The 21,657-nt window shown below is 38.0% G+C and overlaps 1 pseudogene; it reads right to left on the reverse strand.

The window, feature by feature from the left end:
- Positions 1-16,850: 16,850 nt before the first annotated feature.
- On the reverse strand, positions 16,851-18,431 carry LOC149148900 (ABC transporter G family member 2-like; annotated as a pseudogene).
- Between the last annotated feature and the right edge of the window lie 3,226 nt (positions 18,432-21,657).

The following is a 21,657-nucleotide window of genomic DNA, read 5'->3' on the forward strand; positions in this document are numbered from 1 at the left end:
AAAGAGAAAGGAAATAAGAATAAGAGAAATGAAATAAGAATAATCATTGCTTTAAGCCTTTGTTGCAGCAAGAAGATGGTAGACATGTAGCTTATGGCAAGCATGCAATTTTAGGCAGTTTTCAAGACAAAAATGATGATGTTAGTCTGATATTGAAAACTGGAGCCTCTACTAGTTCATCTCCTCATGGAGGCAAAAAGGATGAACATGAAAAGTAGCACAAGAGGTATACATCTTCTCATGATCAATTTGATTGTGTTTCTACAAGGCCTGAAAATTTTACATGTTTTAATGGAAGAAAGATTTCTTGTACATATTGTGGTCAATTTAACCATCATGTTTTGAGATGTTGGATGAGGAAGAAAGCACACAGGAAATAGATGAAGCAAAGACTACCTTCAAAGAAGGTGCATAAGATTTTCACTTTTTGCCAAAAGAAGGGACATGTTGTCTCTCATTGTTGGACTTTACATCCAACTCATCGTCCCACACACATGTAGCAAGAGGACGAGAAGATTGGCAAAGGTGGAACCACGAATTCCATTATTGGTGTGGAAAGGGAAGTTTCACATGAGGAAAAGTTGCAGCACCAAAAGTTACCATGGAAGTGGCTTGGTGATAAGTGGATGGACTTCTTGACACAATAAGATGTACTCCTTTTGTACATATGTAAATTTTGGATGTATGCATGTATTCTATGTTGTAATATCTTTTTTGTTTTGAGCCACCTTAGATCATTGATCAAGGTAGTGTTGTTCAATTTCATTCTGTAATTTTCTCACCATAAAATTTCTATGTGAGTGCAAGAAAGACAGTTGTGGACAGGAGGACAAGCACATTCAGGAAGGGAAATGCCAATTTCTTTCCATTTGTGGTTCAAAGTCATTTGCCATGCAAAGAAAATGTTTGAAGGGCTGAAGAGAAGAGGATGTTCATTCTCCCATTTTCTGTACTACAGTTCAGTTCAGCATTTCAGTAAGCTTTTGGGGACCAAAAGCCTCTCATTTGGGAGGTGTGACTAGAAGCTCAAGACCAAGTGTCAAAAAATGCTTAAAAATTAAAGTTCTTAGAACTAGTTTGAACTTGAACGACTGGATAGGTCTCATCTTCCTAATTCTAGCACCGTGAACGGTTCAAAAAATGGTCTCCGTATGCAGAAGTTATGCCAATTTGAAAATCACCCAATAACCTTTAATTTTGAATTTAAAAAAAATTGAAATAGAATATTCTAGAGAATATTCCTTAGAATATTCCAAGGAATATTCTTCAAAACATTCCTAGGAATATTCTTCAAAATATTCGATATCGGGCATCCAATAAGAAGGTGCCATGTGGCAAGCCCAGAGGCCGCCATGTGGCCCCAAGGTGGACATTGGAACGACATTTAAAACTTTTGTTTGCAATTCGGTGGGTCGAACACACGACCTACCCCTAAATAGTTCAAAGGTTTACCGTTAGCCTAGGTAATGGTTCTTGTTTATTAAGGGCTGAAACTTATATTTAAAGTTTAAATAAGATTCATTTGGGGCGGAAATGGGCTAGCCCCTAAGGGCCAGCCCACATATCATATGACCACGCATGTGGAACCAGGACCTAAAACCCGCCAAGTCAACAGTCCGTGCAGAATCCAAGGCACACTAACCGCTCCCATGTGACCAGCATTAACTCCCAACTGTAGTTAACTCCGGTGGTCAAGGTTTAAATGGCGGGAAGTTTGGCGATGGCACTAAATTTAGCAGTCCGGCCATTTTGGCTGACTTAACTGCCAGTTAACTAAACTTTGCTGGAGTTAATTCAGGGAAAACTAGAAGTTAGAGTAAATGTGCCATATCTTTGGTTAAGAAAGGCCTTTTGAGACGATTTTTTTTATTTTTATTTTGGGTCTCTTCGACCTTCTGGAGCCATTGGCATAGGTTTCACAGTGAACAGAGGTCATCTTCAGGTGTTTTTGCTTTGGGAAAGTTCCAGGAGCCACTAGGGCCTATTCAATGTTGGAGCTGCATTGGGTTGTGTGCAGCCATTGGAGGTGAAACAAAAGCCTATTTCTGCTATAATGAACCTTCTAAATCCAATGAAGGTGTTTTTAGAACCATTTGGAGAATTCTAAAGGCCGAGATTAGAAGGCAAGTTTCAGGCAGCCCAGAGCCAACCGTGTAGGAAGGCCTAGATTAGGGATGCAGTGCTCGTTTTGAGCAAATGAACAGTCATTTTTTGATATCAGATATGTGCTAGAGACATTAGTAGAGGTTTTAGAGACATTTGAAGCATTCTGAAGGAGTTTGTGCTATTAAGAAGCTCAGGGAAGCTTAGTGCACCTACTGAAGGAATCAAGTCCAAGGGAGCCTAGATCTGCCTGCACAAAGAGGAAAACCATGACAAGGATGTATATGGTTTTTCTAAACCCATAGGTTCAGTTAGTAACCTTTTGGATTTGAGTGTGGAACTTGTAAAATAATTCAAGCCATAATCCCAAAGAGCCAAGTCTAGTTGACTAGAGCTCATAGGAGACGTAGAGCACAAGATTGGGGTGAAATCCTTATTAAATTTGCTGTTACGTGTGATGTTTATTTGCTACCTTATATGTCTGATATATGTGTTTAATATCAGCTAAAACAAATCAAGTTAAAGCACTTAAACAGATGAAAACAAATCAACACATACACCTGTTTTAAGCAAAAATTCCCCATAATGTCAAGTTCAAGCAAGGTTTTTTTAATTAAATTTGAGTGTTTACTTCTATTATTTCTTTAGGCAGAGTCTATAGAGGGCCAGGTAGCTTCTAGATCTCATCCTCTCTTTAGAGGTGACATATCCAGTAAATTCCCCTAAAGTCTATCTCTATATTAGAAATAAGAAGTTCTCACATTTTCAGATTTGAACTTGGAGTATTTTTTTACTCATTTACATAAATGAAAATGGATACCTTGCAACGTTTTTCAAGTACCTTCCATTTTCAGATCATCACATGATCAAACAAAGTACAATACAGATAAGATGGACACGTTGGGTTTGTACAATCACGGGCATAATGTCCTGGCCCTTTGCAATTGTAGCATATCAGCTGCCCATGACCTCTTCCAGGTCCTTCTCCACCTCAGCCACATCCGTGCCCTAAAATCCTATTCGCGCCACCCCTGCATTCTGGTCTAGGGGCTGCGATTTAGCTTGAACTCTGTAGGTGGGAGTTCTATCCATCATTAGCTCATAGCTTCTATAAGTGTGCTCATCGTGTCCCACTGACCTACACAAATTACATAACAACTATTGCGACTTCTGCGTGTACTTTTGTAGCAAATGACAATTGTTTGTAGCGTGTTTTACACCTATTTAACAAATCGCGCACCACAAAGCAGGTGCTGCGCTAGGTCTTGCTTGTGCTTCCAGCCTTAACGGCATTGGTCCTCCTCCCGCGAGGTAATTTTCAAACACCGGAAAATGGTCCTTATCATGACCTTGACCCTTACATTTTACGCACCACACCTCTTCGCGCACTTCTGGTTGAGCTATTTTGTCCTGTTCTGTCCTATTTTGTCCTATCCTGTAGCATCTCCAAGCATAAATTTTTCAATTGCACATGGATTTGCTGAATTCCCAAGTTAGGATCCTGCATCAGGGTCTCATGTAGCCTCATTGCGATCTCTAAGGCCTCTGACTGATTCATTAACTTCTGCTGCGATAGCGCACTCCTTAAATGTGGTGTTAGCGATGCTACAAACCATTCGCAATGTTGTCCATCCGTCATATTCATATTAGCTTCGCAAATCATACACTTCAACCTCTGATCCAACTCCCAAGGAGTTTCACCTGGTAGCATCATGATTTCTTTGAATCCAATGATCGATTGTGCTTCAGACTTTAGCCTGCTAAATTCTCTGTTTAGCACTGCTTGGATATCCATAATTCCCGCATTTGGATTATCATTGGAGTGCTTAATATACCAGGTTAGCGTGTGGTCCTGCAGGGCACTAACCAGTGTCGCTTTCTTTATATTTTCATCTGTAACTCCCTATGCTTCCCATATGGCTCTTACCACGAACCAATATTGGTTCGAATCCTCATTTCCCAATCCCTTGAACACAAGCAACTTTATCGTGCTTGCCATATTCACTCGCGGTGGTGGCAGAGGTGGTACAGGTGAAGATGGAGGTGAAGGTGATGAAGTTGGTGGCAGTGTTGGTGGGGGTGGTATTCGTGGAATTCTTTGCCTTATCAGGTGGATCGCACTTTGCGGCGAGAGCTTTGTGAGTTCTTCCTTGTCCCCTCGTGGAGTTTAAATCAAGGGGCTAGTTTCTGGTCCCTTATTTCCTTCGTTACTCTAAGTTTTTCCACTTCACGTAGCCCCAAACATCAAGGTAATTGGATAACCCTCTTTTCACATAATAACATTTTAATCCAAGTATTTAGAGACTTTACATACTTACCTCGCGGTCCCTTGAGAAAGTGCTGCTTTGCCTTGCTATAGCTAACTGAAGTGTCAACTGCGAACTCAGTAATGAATCCTCCTATAATTCGATCGAGCCAGTGATTAATGGCACGCATGATCTTATCCTTCGATGCTTCCAACCTTCGTACTAATTCTAGGGTCCACACAATAGGATTGTCGAGTTTCCACCTTCCTTGGCCATCTGTGAGCTTCACAATCCACTCGTACAGCTCAGTAGGCAAAGATTTGAAAAAGATTTCATGGATCTCGGTGTACAGGTAGTATTCTAACCACTCTCCTTTTGTCAGTCACAGGTTCCTGCTTTCCTGCATGGCGATCTCGTGAATTTTTCTACCCAACCGGCCTTCAATTTCCTTCTTAGTTGGATTCCAATGATACGACATTAGACATCACTATGAAGATTCCAATCCCAGCAATGGAACCATTTGTTGGCTTGAGGGGGCCTGACCCAGATTTAGAGTTAATCAGCCAAACAAATCCCTACACTACTGGCCCTTTCGGCATCAGCCCGTGGAGTGCAGACTGAAGTCTCACCTAAAGAAGTATGGGGGGATGTTGGAACCAAGTTTTTGCACCCTTGAGATGTCTAAGGGGTCGATTTAGTCCAACTGTGCCTATCTTCGCTTAGGTTACTTTGCGCACTATTCTAACCTGTGATACCTTCGTGATCTGCTACACTTGTCCTTCGTGCAGCCCTAACTAGGGGTTGAGGTGATTTCGCGCTGCTATGGCAGCAATCTGTGCTATTTCCCCAAGTTACACTACATATATTACTTATCCTCTTATATATGTTAGTCAACTTCGCGTAACCATATACTTTTACTCACATTCACTTAATCAACACAATCATATATGTTCGCGCATCATATAAATAACAGAAATGTAATTTATACCCAACACATTCAATGCAGAAAATAGTAAATAAATACACAGGAATGGTATAAAACTTCTCTTTATTAATGCTTCAATAGTTACAGACTCGACTCGCCCTGCTCACTCAGCTGCAGGGGTCTGCGCACTCAGTTGCGGACTACTAGACCTCTACACACTCAGCTGTAGAGCCTTCTCCTACTCTACGACCCAAAGACTCGACTTACACTTAGATCTTCTACTATGCTTCTATTCCATCATCCTTCTAGTTCTCTTCTATTTTCTCTCAACTACTTAGAGCCTCGCTCTATTTATACAGTCCCATGGTCTGTAGACCATGGGTAGATCTCTAAAGCTGTCATTACATTACAAAATTCAGCGTAGACAACCCTCTGACTCATTTACAACTTCGCACTCTGCGCCCAAAAAATGTGGAGTCTTTACATTAGATTTACACCTTTTAGCCAAAATCTGGGCTTTAAGCCCCAAAAAATTTCTTGGGGGATCCTGCGCCCAACACTTATTTATCTCGTTCATCATCTCACCATGATCTATTAGTGTACATGTTCCTGCAATTCAATCATTATGGGACAACATCAAATATAAAACCTCTTAGTCTAGCATGATGCATTTTTATCGTGTTTCGGGTGACAGGGAGGGAGGACAACTCCCCAAGACAGTGCAAAGCGTAGCTCAGGTTGGAATGAGGAACTTCGAGAGGAAAACCTACATTTTTGAGAAAAACTACGCAGTGACCACTGGGAGGAAAAATCGCACAGTGAAGGACACCAATGGCAGTTGCAAGGTGGGACCCTGAGGGGCACTTCTGCATTGTTCCTAGAAGGAAGGAAAGAAAAGGTTATAAAGGACCTGCTGGGTAGTTTTCAAGTGCAAGACATGAGAGGGTTGCAAGGGACTTGCTGATCATGACTGTGTAGTTTTGGAGAACAGTGCAAGAAATGCAACAAAGGGCCTGCTAGGCATGACTGCACATTTTTGGAGAACAATGAAGGACAGGAAACAGAGGGCCTACGAGACATGTCTTCACAGTTTCTGAAGGCAGTACAGAGCAAGGTAGCAGGAGGCAGGAGGCTTGTTGGACATGTCTGTGCAGTTTCTGAATGCATTGAAGAGAAAGGTAGCAGAGGACCAGTAGGACATGTCTGCACATTTTTGGTGATCAATGCAGACCCAGGTCTTGGTGAAGTGTAGGGTTCCTACAAACCAGAAGGAGGTTTGATGATTGTGCTTAAGAAATGCGTAGTTAAGTTTGGACATCGAGGAATTTTCTGTGTAGTTTTGGGAGGCAAACATGCTAGTCACCTCCAAGATTACACAATGGAATTGACTTGGAGGAAAACCTCAAACAATACACAATTTTGGGAAACAAAGGAAGGTCACTTAGGGCTAAGACTATGCAGTGTAGCTCGGTCGGGGTCTGGTGGAAGAGGGTTGTCCAGTCAAACAATTTTTTAGGAAAATGGCTAAGTGTTGAAAGCAAGTGAACTTGTGTAGATTTTACATTGTGATAATACGCTTAGTATACTTTGACGATGAGACAACATAGAACACTAGTACAACAAGACAAAACATGCCCCCAGTAAGATTGTCTTAGAGATGAAGCAACAAGTGCGACACTTGAGATGGATCTTCAGATGACCTTGACGACACTTGTGTGATAGTGATTACAACTTTGTGTGTGAGTACAAAAAATGTTTACATAGCAGACACAAACCTTCAAACTCACCAAAACAAGATTCCAAGCATGACAAAGCAATCAATATGCCAAAAGACAACCACTGGTAAAACAAGCAAAAGGGTGAAAAGACTTCATGAGAGGTCATGGGGTGAGCTTGAGCGTTTGAAACTATCAAAGGATGAAGCAATGAAGGCTCTGAAACATGGATGTAAGCCAAAATTTTGGAGGGTGTTGCAACCGCTACAACAGTTGAATAATAAACTTAATATCATATTTATTGTGTGTAGTAGACCTTGTTCTGGAGGCCTAAATACAATAACCTTAGTGAGAAAAGGGACTATGAGTTGCTTGACTTGTTTGGACTGACATACAATGACTTTGAATGAATATAATCATTGTGAGAAGGCTTGTGTTGAAGCTGCTTTGTGCTTGTCATTGAAGGAGAAGCTACATAGCGAGCAACTTGAGTGCAAAGGTATTTGGAGAACAAATATTCTCTGTGAGTGTAGGTGACAAAGGGCCTACCAGGTTTTTAATACAAGTGGATTGAAAGGGCTATGGTCAAGTGCTTCTTCAACAATTAAGTCAAGTTTGTTCTTGCTCTTGGGAAGATTGGGAGTCAAACATTGTTGACCTGAAGCCCTATTTTTCCTTATATCAGGGCTAATTGTAAGGGCCATGATCCCTGGTATGTGATCCATATGATTTTTGTATTAAATTTATAATATAAACAAGTTTTGGGTCTGTAAAATTATTGTGTACTTTTTAGATTCGCTGCTATTACATTTCCGCTATGAAAAGTTCTTAGATTTGTGTGTAGTTTAGTGTGTTTGTGATTGTGTTTTAGACATAAACCTAATTTTGAAATACTAGGAAAATCGACATGGTATTAGAGCTACTTTGAAGGGAAATTGAATCAGAGTGTGCACAAAGAATAACTCAAGAGGGAGTTGGTTGCCTTATTATTGGAGGAATAATAGCATGGTGAAGTTGGTTACAAGTTTGAGATATGAGAATAGGTTAGATGACATGTCTAAATATAGTCCTTGGAAGGAAAGGAATAGTCTAGTCTTGTTAGTGAACAAGATTTGGGAATTCCCTTAAAAGGAGATTAAAAACAAAATAGACCCTAAGGAGTTGGAAGTATATGAAGAGTTGGATGCAAAGGCTATGATCATCATCCTTGGCAGTGTCAAGGATCACTTGATACCTCATGTAACTAGGAAGAACACTACATGAGAGATGTGGCAGGATCTTCAAGATTTGTTTTAGAATAAGATCGATAACTAGTTGTTGGTATTGAGAGAGAAGCTCAAGAAAACCAAGACATTGGATGGAAAAGGTGTGGCTTCATAGTTTACGAGTATTTCTCAAGTTCGTAAAGAGCTAATTGTCATTAGGGATAACATTCTAGTGTCAGATCTAGTGAGGACTTCTTTGAAGGGATTCTCCAAGGAATGGAATCCATTTATCAAAGGGATAATTTTTGAGATAAGCTTCCATATTAGAATAGGCTATGAGACGACTTCATCCAAGAAGAATTGTAGGATGAGGATCTTCATAAGAATATGAAATCCATTGAAGAGAATGTGGCTCTTATAGGAAAGATGAAGGGAAAATAAAGGAATAACTTGAGCAAGGTGAGGTTTCATACATGTGGCTAGTATGGTAATTATGAGAGTAAGTGTTCATGTTGGAAGAAGGGAGACAATGAGAAGAAGAAGGAAACATCTATGGTCACTACATCTTCAGGTGAGCTAGATGACTTCTCAAGAAGGATTGAGGAAGATTTTTCTATGGTTTGTCATTTCTTTGAGGACACCATTGATGAGGTTTCATGGTACATGGACAATAGAGCATTGAATCATATGACAAGTTCGTAGGGAGTTTTTGAGACTCTAAGTGAATGGGAATCAAAATTGCACATGGATGTAGGCGATAAGAGTCACATATCTATCAAAGGGTTACGTCTTGTGCCATTCTTAGATGGAGTTAGGTGGGATGTTATGAGTTCAAGATGTATTTTGGGTACTAGATCTCAAGTACATCATGTTGTCTATCTCAGTGATCAAGGTGAAGGGGTTTTAGGTGATATTCCAAGATGGGAAAGTGATACTTAGTCTTAGAGGCTCTAATTCTACTAGATGAATCATTGGAGTTAGGGAGAATGGTTGATATAGGCCAACGAGAAAGCCTATATATTGAGGGAAGAATAAGGTTCTGGAGACTCAGAGGGAGTCAAGTTTGAGTGGGAGTTTTTAGTTTCATAGGGAGTTTTCGCAACCAAGAAGAGTGTATGGTCATGAGGGAGTAAGGAGACTTCTACAGTTGGAAAGAAAGGAACATTGGAATGGTCTGAAGGCCTAGAGAAGAAGAAGTAATAGGATTCTAGAGGCAGGGACACTACCAAGAATAATGTTTTTCATTCTATAGGCTATGTCGTAGTGGTGGACACGAGAGATTGGGCTAGTGTTGCTAATGAGTTACTTCCGAGTAGTGGCAGTACCTCCTTCGCTAAGAGGGAGTGTTGAGGAGTTAAGCTTAGTAGGTACTCCCACAATGCTTTGGGTACTCGGTTTGTGTTTATTTGACCCACAAAAATGTGGTTTTGTGGGAAATGTACCCAAGTGGTGTGCTTTGGACACGTGTTGGTGGGCTAAAGACCCAAAATAAATAATGATTTATTCATATTATTGTGTGAGGCCATATTTGAAGGATTAAAGGGCCACTTAAAGAAAACAATAGAAAAGTATAAATATGGGAGACCTAGTTGTGGTATTAACACACAACAAGGGCATCTCATATCAAGTCTACATCTGCCCAAGAAAAGGAGATGCTAACCTCAAAAGCATATGTAACCTGGAAATAAACTATTATATGGTTTGTTTTGTGTTTTTTTGAAGGTTGAGTCTTCCCAGGAAGGAGGACACATGTCTATGATTTTTATGTGCCCTAACATGGATTTGTTTAAAATAAGATAGGAGGAAAGGAACACCTAGGTCTCATGTTGATCTATGTCCTAGTGAAATTCTGTACAAGCAAGTTTAGGCCATCGAATTTCTCTATGTAAGTTATGTCATATTTTAGTGGTAAAAGAAGAGGGTCGAGACCTTGAAGGAGTCTTGGTTTGCATCTACTATGGAGGACTGAGTACCTCAGGAAACGTTGTGTGAGTTATATGGTTTGATTATGTCCTAAAAGAGGTTGAATTAACCTCAATCATAGAACAATCACAAGGAGTCACATCAGGGATGACAAGAGGGAAGCGTGACAAAGTTTTATGGATGTATGTTGAAGGCGATTGGGTCTTGAAGGGTATTGTGGAAGTTTGTCTAGCAAAGGGTGTCTGGATAACATGTTTCAGGGTTGTTTTGAATAGTAAACTCAAGGACAGATTTATTGTGTGCAAAAAACTCTATTATGGAGGCCTATATATAATCACCTTGATGGGAAAAGGGACTATGAGTTTCTAGCCTTATTTGGACTTACATACAGTGACTTTGAAGGAGCAGAATCAATCTGAGAAGAATTGTGTTGAAGATGATTTGTGATTGTAATTGAAGGAGAAATTACAAGTGAGAAACAAGAGTGTAGAGGTATTTGGAGCAAAATTATTCTCTGTGAGTGTAGGTGGCAAAGGACATGCTAGGTTCTCAAGAAAAGCGGATAGAGAGGGATATGGTCAAGTGCTTCTCCAGCAAGAAATTCAATTTTGTTCTTATTCTTGGGCATATTAAGAGTCAAACATTATTGACCTCAAGCCATAGATTTCCTTATATCAGGACTAATTGCAAGGGACATGATCCTTGGTACAAGATCCTTATGTTTTTTGTATTAAAGTTATAATATAAATAAGTTTTGGTTCTGAAAAATGATTGTGTACTTTGTTGATTCATTGTTGTTACGTTTCTTCTATGCAAAGTGCTTGGAGTTGTGTGTATTTTAGTGTGTTTGTGATTTGTTTTAGACATAAACCTGATTTTGAAGTACTAGGAAAAGGAAACATGCACAACTACGCAAAGGAAGAGAGGAGCCGTAGGCTAGACTTCACACCATGCTGCATGGACGAATGTAAGGATGTGATGTAGTGCAAGGAAAATGGTAGTGAAAATGCGATAATAAATAGTAACAAGCATGGTTGACAATGCCGCTTCTAAAGGAAGGTTGGTTAGTTGATGAGTGAGTTTGCGCTGTTGCTCATAGGAATGCAAGGGATTGTTGTAGTGCAAGATACAAGTGAGGATGTGTCATAACACAAGAGAGAATACATTTTTGTGCTGTTGTGGAACTGTATCAATAGGCATGGTAAGAAAAAGGTTAAGTACGAGATTAAGGACTATGGGGAAGAATCGATAGAACTAAAGAGAGAGGGAGGAAACAAGAGGTTAGGCTATGTGACATAGGGATATATAGAAACATGAAAGGGGTAGTAGAAAGTTAAGAGTTGGGAGTTGAAATGATTGTGCAAAAAAGAAAATGAAAAAAAAATGAAAAGACACAAGTAGGTACAATGACCTACCAAACACCTGGTTTGATTGTTCATCTCCTAGAGATAGTATGAAAATCAACAAAAAAGTGCACACTACTAGACTTATTTGTGCTAATAAGCTAATGGATCTCGCAACGATAGATAAATGTACAAATGACTTTGATATCAACCCTTATATAGCTTTCTCGCATGTGTGAGGTATTTTGTGCGCATCAAATGTAGTATCACGATAATATTTATATGAAATTGTAAGGTGATGCGAGACACTTGAGGAACACACTACGATGGTGGGGATTCAAAGGATGTGATGGAGTGTGCTAGGAAGATTTGCAGTGTGACACTAAGATGGTGCACAATGTGCTAGGATATCATCTAGTGATGTGCTAAGCCACTTTTAGTGATTAACAAGTTCGATTAGCTTCAAATTATGGACTTAGGGTTAGAAAGGGATGTTTATCTTTTGAATAAAAAAATGAGAGGGACTCCAAATTTTGGAAAATGTAAAAATTTTGGGGTTGTTGTAGCTGCTACAACAATTGGTGATTTGTGGGTAGGACCTTAGCATCTCTGGTTTAGCCCTTATTAATGATGGAACCTAATCATTAGGGAAGAATTGATCTAAATATATAGGTATTAGTCGTTCAACTGTTTATCCCCAATTAGAAGTTTAGTCTCTCTATTACTTTTCTTGGCCTTGGTTTGTAACACATCAATTAAGACATGAGTCAAACACCAAAATATTTGGTAGTATATGGAGATATTATGTATGTGAGTTTAAAATGTTTAGAATTATATATGAGTCTTTGGTGTTGATTCACTACTAATGAGCATGCATAGCCCTGACAAAGTCAAGAAATCACAAGCATTGCTTCCTTGCTAGAGAGCTTCCATAGCCCAAATAAAGTTATTTGCATCACCTCTTTATGAAGGAAGCCTTTTTCATTCCCTTTTCCTTTTATTTTCTCAGTGGTTCATGGACCTTGGAGATCAGTGAAATTTATGTACATGCAATATTTGTGCTAGGCAGATCCACCTGAAGGGACCACTTCCTTCCGGCTCAATGATGAAGCTTGACCCCAAGGGTGTCAAGAGAATTGAACTTGTGACCTTGAAATGGAAAATGTGCTTAAACAATGGTGACTCAACCAATTGAGCTAACCATTAGGGCTACCTTTCTCCTTTTTTATTTTTATTTTTCTTTTCATGCAATTTTCAATATTTAGGAATTCCTTGCACCAGGGTGGATGAGGGATCCTGGATTATTTTACAATCAAAGAGGTTGTTCCTAGTGTTTAGAATACTTCAAGATTTTTTGAAATGGGTTCTCACTGTTACAATTAATTGATTTGAAACCATCTATCACAAATATCTTATTAAGGATTTAGGTTTCACCAGCTTAGTAGTTCCCCCAACAAGATTCAATTCTTATTTTCCATTGGTATTGTTGGGCAATTTAATTGCTTAAATTGCTTTCATTAAATTATCAACCAGGGAAACTCATAAGCTTGTGATGGTGCCAACAAAATATATGCAGGAGTAGGCAACTAACTCTATGTCTAACTAAATTATTTACGATTCAATATAATATGCAAGGGAAGAGGCTCCTAATTAAGGAGGTCTTGGTTGTCCTTCCCTACAGTATCATAGATTGAAAAGAAATCATTGATTACATAAAACTAGAAACTTGAAATAAAGACAAGAGAATGAACTTTAATTGTTGTTCAGATTCAAATAGAGAGAAAGACTAACTTAGTCCCTTGATTGTCCCCTCATATACTAATCCAAACTAAACTAAGATTCATTCATAAGCATAAGAAATGAAATACTTGAAACATAAAAGCAAAAGAATGAATTTCAATTATGATGCAAATCAAATGGAGAGAGAGCCTAACTTAGACCCTTGGTTATCCCCTCATATGATGATAAGATTTTAATTTAAAACTCATTCATCAATCACAAACAAATCCTCAAACATCTAAGCAATTAAATGAAATGAGATCTATTATGAAATAAAATGTTTCTTTCATCCTTTTAGAGTGAGCTCAATTCTGTTAAGAACAAAGTGACAAATTATTCCATTCACTATACTAAGACAACTTATATCTAAAACTATATAATGGAAATTTATGTAAAATGAAGCTTTATTCTATTCCATCATAAGTTGGATACATGCTCCAAGAGTCCTCCCCTTTGGAATGGAGGAGGTACTCCTATTTATACAATGGGATGAGATAACAAACTCATAATGATGATCCACTAATCTCTCTTTAGTTCCATACATTTCTCAACCATCTAGACACATAACCCCCTTTTGTCCTTGATCTTCTCCATGAGGTTTATCTTCTCAAATTCGAATTTGATCCTTCAAGGCCACATAAAGGTGTCTTGGAAGCTTCCTTGGAACCTACACATGTCACAAAAACAACCCACTTTCCATATATAAAGTAAAATATATTATTTTCTAATATTTAATCAAGAATTTCTCTCAAAAATGCTTAAAAATAAACAATATTTGGAAAATATAAATGAGACCCATTAATGGTGAATAGTAGGGAAAATGGAGTGACAAGGTGGTGAATAGTGAGTGATATAATGGAAGCATAGGTGAAAAATGTATGGTAATGAGTGATATTTGTATGACATTTTTGGAGCCCAACATACTCCCCAACTGAAGCTCTTGCATGTCCTCATGCAAGCTACTACAATGACTTATTTGATTTGATTCTTAAATGAGCTTCCTTTTAACTTTGCACATCTTTGGATAACTTTTATTTGTTTGCAAAGCATTTACATATTTTAATGATTGGTTCTTGTGTTACAATCATTATTTACTTTGTTGAGATCTCTTTTTAATGATTGGTTCTTGTGTTACAATCATTATTTACTTTGTTGAGATCTCTTTTTAATGATTGGTTCTTGTGTTTACAATCATTATTTACTTTGTTGAGATCAATCATATGCTCATCATTTTGTAGTAGTTTTATTGTGGGAAGACTATGTGGGTTAAGATGTAATATGAATGAGGAAAAAAAATGAAGTGTGAAATTCCCCCCTCCCCAACTGATGGTTTTTGGCAATTTTTAATGAGAAAGGAAATAGTGAAATAGTGGAATATTTTCCAAATATCATCATTTTAGCATCTAAAAAGAATTTCAAGATTAAAGGTTAGAAAACATCATACCTTACTTACCTAAGGAAGTGGATGAATCATGCATGTTCAGCTGCCACAATTCTGATCTGAAGCTTCTTCTTCAAGTTGTGGATGAAAGATGGATCTGTATTGTCGTATCGGCTGTTGGATCCTCTGCTACTAGATGATGAATCTGAGGAGTCTGTTGAACATGGCTGAAAGTCGTATCTGCTGCTGGATCCTCCACTGTTGGATGATGAATCTGATGAGTCTACTGAATATGGCTGAAAATCTATAAGGCTTGGAAGGTATACAAAATATAGAAGTTACATTCCCCCCCCAGCCTTATTTATTGACTTGTCCTCAAGTGATGACAAACTGAAAAACAATGAAAGGAAATTGGCTTCATCTGCTACAAAATATGGGTCTTCAAGTCTTCAACGCTCGATGGCACAAATCTTACTATGCGATTAAATGTGTCGATGTCGAACATAGCAAGAACTTATTGACTTAGTGGTCGTTAATGAATGCCCCTAGCCAACACAAGAGCTCCCACCATTGATTCCAATGGGAGTCAGGATGCCTAACACATCTTTGTAGGTACGAATAAATTTGTCATGGTCGAGTCACCTACAAGATCCAATGAACAAGGGATATTAATGTACTCCCATTGTTCATTGGCAAGAGTACTTGCCATTAAGGCATGCAAGCCTCTAGGTGTTTTTACAAAGTTAATTGGACTCTAGGACTTTGACTCAATGATATCCATAGAAGCAGGGTTTTATTTGTGGAAATGAAGGGGAATGGTAATGACATGGAAAATGACAATAAGCTTGTAAGGAATGGATGTAAGGAAATGCATGGTGTATGAATAAGAACTCTTGCTGTGAAAAATGGATATGGAAAGGTCATGCTTTATGGTTTGACAATTGGTGGAATTAAAAATCTTTTGGAAAAAGGGAGTTGCAAAGGAGTGGTTGTAGAGTTGGATTTGTCTTTAGAATTTTTCATGACTTTAGTCTTTGGAAGACCAATTGTCGTCACAATGTAATCTCCTTATGATCACTTGATTATCCTGTAACCTGTAAAAAACTTGGTACAAAGAAAACATAAGTGTGCTCTAGAAGAAATGGCCAGTTTCTTCATGATTCTTATGCAAAAATTTCATACCAAATAAAACAAATTAAGGACAGACAAAGTGTTAAAATTGACTTAATCATGATATTAATATCAATCCATTTTTTAAAATAACCATGAAAAGTAATACTCCCTGTTTGTGTCAGATGACTTTTGTGCATGGCGAAAAGTTTGGCATTATAGATTTGTTGTGTCCTGCAGATTAGTACGTTATAAAAGCATACAACAATATCAAATTGCCAACTCTAAGCAAGTTAATCAGCATTTAAATAATCCACCAAATGTTCTTTTAAATTATTCTTCCAAATGTTCCATTATTTATTTTCAAACCTGCGTGAATTTTGTGGAATTTTTTTTTTTTTAATTTTTTTAATTTTTGTACTTGTACCAACTCTTGCAGTTTCATCCAATTTTTGTAATTCTCATGATTCTCTCATCAAAGTGTTGTTCGATAAAAATGCCAATATCCTTCACCTGCCAATATTCACCCTTTAAATCCTTCTAAACAATAATTGTTTCAAAACATATAACATTTTTTTTTTTTAATTAAAAAAAAAAAAAACGGATAACAATCATAACATAACAATAACAATTCTAACCTAACATTATAAAACACTTTATTAATACAATCATACATTAATATATATCCTAACATCATAACAATTATTTAATAACAATTAAATAACTTAACAAATATATATACAACAAATACTATAATTAACAAATTATGTAAATAACATTATAAACATTAAATAACAAACTCATATAACATATTACAATTAAAAATATAACAATTAATAACAAATTACAATTATATTAATATAATTAATATATTATAACAACGTAACAAACACAAAACAAGACGCATAACTCGTGAACTAGCAGGATTGAAGGGTAGATTCTGCGTTGAATGGCTGTGGTAGATTTTGCGTTGGGTACAGTTGTCCATATTTTGTTGTTCTTGGCCGCCACGGTTGGAGGAAACTCTGAGGATAACTCGGCCCCTGCTCCAGCTGTAATTGGACCAATTATTTCAGCGACCACAATCCATCAACATAGAGTAATGCGGAGCGGTCAAATATCAGTGGCGTTTGTTCTTGCTTCCGAGAAGCAGAGAAATGTAGAATAAAATTCGGAACAGGACTCCCCAGGCTAGTGTCACGTACAGAGATCCTGTGATTGCAGAATATCGACTCCCGTCGTGACGCAGGTGGTGGGCGTGATGTCGATGTTGCTGGTGGTTTTCAGAAGGTTGAGAAATGATTGCTGGAGCTGAGGGCTGAGGTGTGATATGGGCGTGTTCTCAAAGACCTGGGTTTCTCTGGCGAAGCAGGCGTGAGGATTGTCGAACTCGTTTTGCAGGACGGCCTCGTAGGGATGCTTGATGAGGGAAATGTAGTGAAACCAGATCCAATAGGGCGGAATTCGGTCTCTGTTGATGAAAAAGCCGCTGAGGAGCAGGAAATAAGCGAGCGGAGCCACGACGATCGTGTAGGTGATCATGAGATTCGAAACCGCGCTGGAGAGGAACGTGACGAAGGAATTGGCAGCCCAGAATGAGGCAATGGTGGCGAGAAGGAAGAAGAAAACGCCGGATGCTCCGCCGGCGAGCCCCACGGCCCAGAATGTGGTCACGGCAAAGGTTGTGGCTAGGATTGTGAGCTGCAGAATAAAGATGAGGGTGTGGGCTAAGACGTAGGAGGATCTCCTGTAGGCGTTGTACGCGGTTTCCCGCATGAAGATGTAGCGCTCCTGCAGGAAAATTGGCAGGGCGTCGGCGCAGGTATCGAAGGTAGTCGATATTGCGAAGGCAAAGAAGCTGAGCCGTTCTTGAATTCCTTTGGAGCTTTTATCAAGGTTCTAGAATATCGTCGCTAGAAGGAATCCAATAACCATGACCGTCCCCAATCGCATCATGAAAAGCTCCGGCGTCCGGCGGATGTTGGTGAACGCTCTCTTCATCAGAACGACGATTTCGACCCACGGCAGATTCGCGAAATTAGCAACCTCGCCGGAATTGGCGGCGGCAGGGATCATAGCGCCTTGATTGTCATTCTCGCCATGATGGTTAGCGGAAACCAGTTTTCCTCTGGCTATGCTGGCGCCAATGGCTTCCTTGAGGCTCATAATTCCGGTGCCGTTTTCTGCAATTTCGCCATAGCTTGCCGTCTTTCGCCAGGCTTTAAAGAATTCGACCAGCGGCTTGATTCCCCCCGGGAGAGGCATCCAGTTCTTGCGTTAAATCTAGGGTGAATTCCGTGCTGTTCTCGTTTTCCGGTATTGGGTGCCCGAATTCCATAAAAAAAACTCAGCCGACTTGGCGAGCCGCTAAAAATCGCCTCCCCGTGTGCCAGCAAAATGAGCCAGTCCAGCAGTCCAAGAATCCGGTAGCTTGGCTGGTGAATGGAAAGAATCACGATGCTCCCCGTCTGGGCAATACGCTGCAGCACCTTGACAACCATGAAAGCACTGGTGGAATTCAACCCAGAGGTTGGTTCGTCCAAGAACAGCAAAATTGGATCATGGATTATATCAATACCGACGGACACCCTTCGTCGCCGATGATCGTCTTGGCCGCGCCACAGAGCCCGAGTTGGTCAAGCAGAACCTGCACTTGCGCTAGCTTCTGCGTTCTCGTCTGAAACCTCGGCAAAGATGATTTTTTTATTCACAAAACTTTTTTTAATTGTTTTGTGTTTTTTTTAAATTATTTTGTTTTTTTTGTTTTTGTGTTTTTGTTTTTTTGTTTTTGTTTTTTTTTTAATTTAATTTAATGTTTTGCATTTTTTAAAAATATTTAAGAAAAATGGTTAGTTTATTTATTTATTTATTTTTAATAATAATATGTATATATATGATATATATATTATTATTATTTTGTGGAAATTTTTATTTTTTAAATCTAAAATTAAAAAACTAAATTTCATCTAAAAATTTAAAGATGTTTTTTTTCTCATTCACAAAATTCTTTATTGTCGCATTGCAGATTAGTTCTCCAGCAAGAGTATTTTTATTTGAAATAAATCAATAGATTTTCTGATCTTCCTGATCGCACGAAGCGCAGGAAGAGAGCATACTAATCGCTTGATTTGTTTTTATTTATGCAGGGGGTTTTTAAAAAAAACTGAATTTAAAACTAGCTAAATACTAAAACATCAGAAAACTCAAACTTGAACTCCTTTATGAAGATCCTGCTGTCACCAGGTTTCACAAGTTAGTTTTTCTAAAGAAAAATACTAGTACTGAATTAAATTCCTAATGCCTAATCCCTTAGCACCATCCCCGGCAACGGCGCCAAAATGTTGGGCAATTTAATTGCTTAAATTGCTTTCATTAAATTATCAACCAGGGAAACTCGTAAGCTTGTGATGGTGCCAACAAAATATATGCAGGAGTAGGCAACTAACTCTATGTCTAACTAAATTATTTACGATTCAATATAATATGTAAGGGAAGAGGCTCCTAATTAAGGAGGTCCTGGTTGTCCTTCCCTACAATATCATAGATCAAAAAGAAATCATTGATTACATAAAACCAGAAACTTGAAATAAAGACAAGAGAATGAACTTTAATTGTTGTTCAGATTCAAATAGAGAGAAAGACTAACTTAGTCCCTTGATTGTCCCCTCATATACTAATCCAAACTAAACTAAGATTCATTCATAAGCATAAGAAATGAAATACTTGAAACATAAAAGCAAAATAATGAATTTCAATTATGATGCAAATCAAATGGACAGATAGCCTAACTTAGACCCTTGGTTATCCCCTCATATGCTGATAAGATTTTAATTTAAAACTCATTCATCAATCACAAACAAATCCTCAAACATCTAAGCAATTAAATGAAATGAGATCTATTATGAAATAAAATGTTTCTTTCATCCTTTTAGAGTGAGCTCAATTCTCTTAAGAACAAAGTGACAAATTATTCCATTTACTACACTAAGACAACTTATATCTAAAACTATATAATGTAAATTTATGTAAAATGGCGCTTTATTCTATTCCATCATAAGTTGGATACATGCTCCAAGAGTCCTCCCCTTTGGAATGGAGGAGGTACTCCTATTTATACAATGGGATGAGATAACAAACCCATAAGGATGATCCACCAATCTCTCTTTAGTTCCATACATTTCTCAACCATTTAGACACATAACCCCCTTTTGTCCTTGATCTTCTCCATGAGATCATGATCTTCTCCATGAGGTTTATCTTCTCAAATTCGAATTTGATCCTTCAAGGCCACATAAAGGTGTCTTGGAAGCTTCCTTGAAACCTACACATGTCACAAAAACAACCCACTTTCCATATATAAAGTAAAATATATTATTTTCTAATATTTAATCAAGAATTTCTCTCAAAAATGCTTAAAAATAAACAATATTTGGAAAATATAAATGAGACCCATTAATGGTGAATAGTAGGGAAAATGGAGTGACAAGGTGGTGAATAGTGAGTGATATAATGGAAGCATAGGTGAAAAATGTATGGTAATGAGTGATATTTGTATGACATTTTTGGAGCCCAACAGGTATGATATATACTTATAAGATGTTTAGGTCTGAACCAATCGATGGAGACATAATGTTGACCAATTGATGAAAATTTACAATAATCTTATTTATGACATTATCCAAATCAACATTTTGTACATGGGATATGCAAGATATTTATGTGCAAGACCATTTATTTATGTATAAGGGATAGATAGTAAAATTCCAAATGAAAAGAAAGTGTGACAAACAAAAGAAATACAATGCAACAAATGTAAAGGAACAACATAATACAATATATGTACAAAGGGTAACAACTTAAAACTTAAGGTCTTGGCCATTAATGAGGAGGCACTCAATCTCCCCTTGTAAGTTTTGTAATATGTAGTTATGCAAGCCAAGTTTTTCATGGAACATGAACAGTCCGAGCCACAAGGGCTAGAATTTAGTGTGTTTTCCCTTGTCCTCATGGGGTTTATCCCATTTCAAAACAATATCACCCACATGAAACTCTTTGTCACTGATGGATTTATTATCAAAACATCATGTAATTCTTTGCTGGTGGGGATGTGAATTTAGCACGAGATTTTTGCCTTTCTTCTTCAATCTCTAGGAGGGTATCAATGTAGTTTCTCATGATAGGGAATGACCTACTATGGGAATATTGAGAAAACTGTAAGGCAGGTAGATATAGATGGGAGGGAGGATGGGTTACTTCTCGTATACCAAGAAGTAAGGTGAGGTACCAAGGGAGGATTTTTTCATCACTCAAGTAGCCCATAGAGAATTTTATAAGGTGTTATACTAGTTACGTTGTTTTGCGATATAATTTTCTTAATGATACAGATATAATTTTTATTGCTTGATTCTACCAAATCGTTTCCTTGAGGATAATAATATGAAGAATGTTTCAATACAATTCATTTATTGAAAGAAAATTCATATAATTATGATGATGAAAAGTACGTGGAATAATCAAAGACAAGAGATGTCGAAACAACAAACCTAGTGATGATATTTTGTTTAATGAATTTCATTACCACTTGGCCATTGACTTTCCTAAGAGGAATGGGTTTGAGCCATCTTGTAAAATAATCTGTACCCATGAGAATATACTGATGCTGTTTAGATGAATGTGGAAATATTTATCCAATAATATCAAGTCCCCATTGTTGAAATGGTCCTTCGAATTCATTGGGTTGCAATGGGGCGACTGACCTTTTATCCCTTCCAGCACATATTTGGAAAACAAGACACTTTTTGTCATATTCATGTGCATCTCTAAATAAACTTGGCCAATAGTAACCTTCACGAATAATATTTAGTGTTGTAGGTCATCGACAAATTGTCCTCCATCCTTTGTCTGCCTTAGATGACTCTAAGAACTAT

The sequence above is a fragment of the Pinus tabuliformis genome, chromosome 9 (genome assembly GCF_031772625.1).
Source record: "Pinus tabuliformis cultivar Carrire ecotype Pingquan chromosome 9, CPIR1, whole genome shotgun sequence".
Lineage (NCBI taxonomy): Eukaryota > Viridiplantae > Streptophyta > Pinopsida > Pinales > Pinaceae > Pinus > Pinus tabuliformis.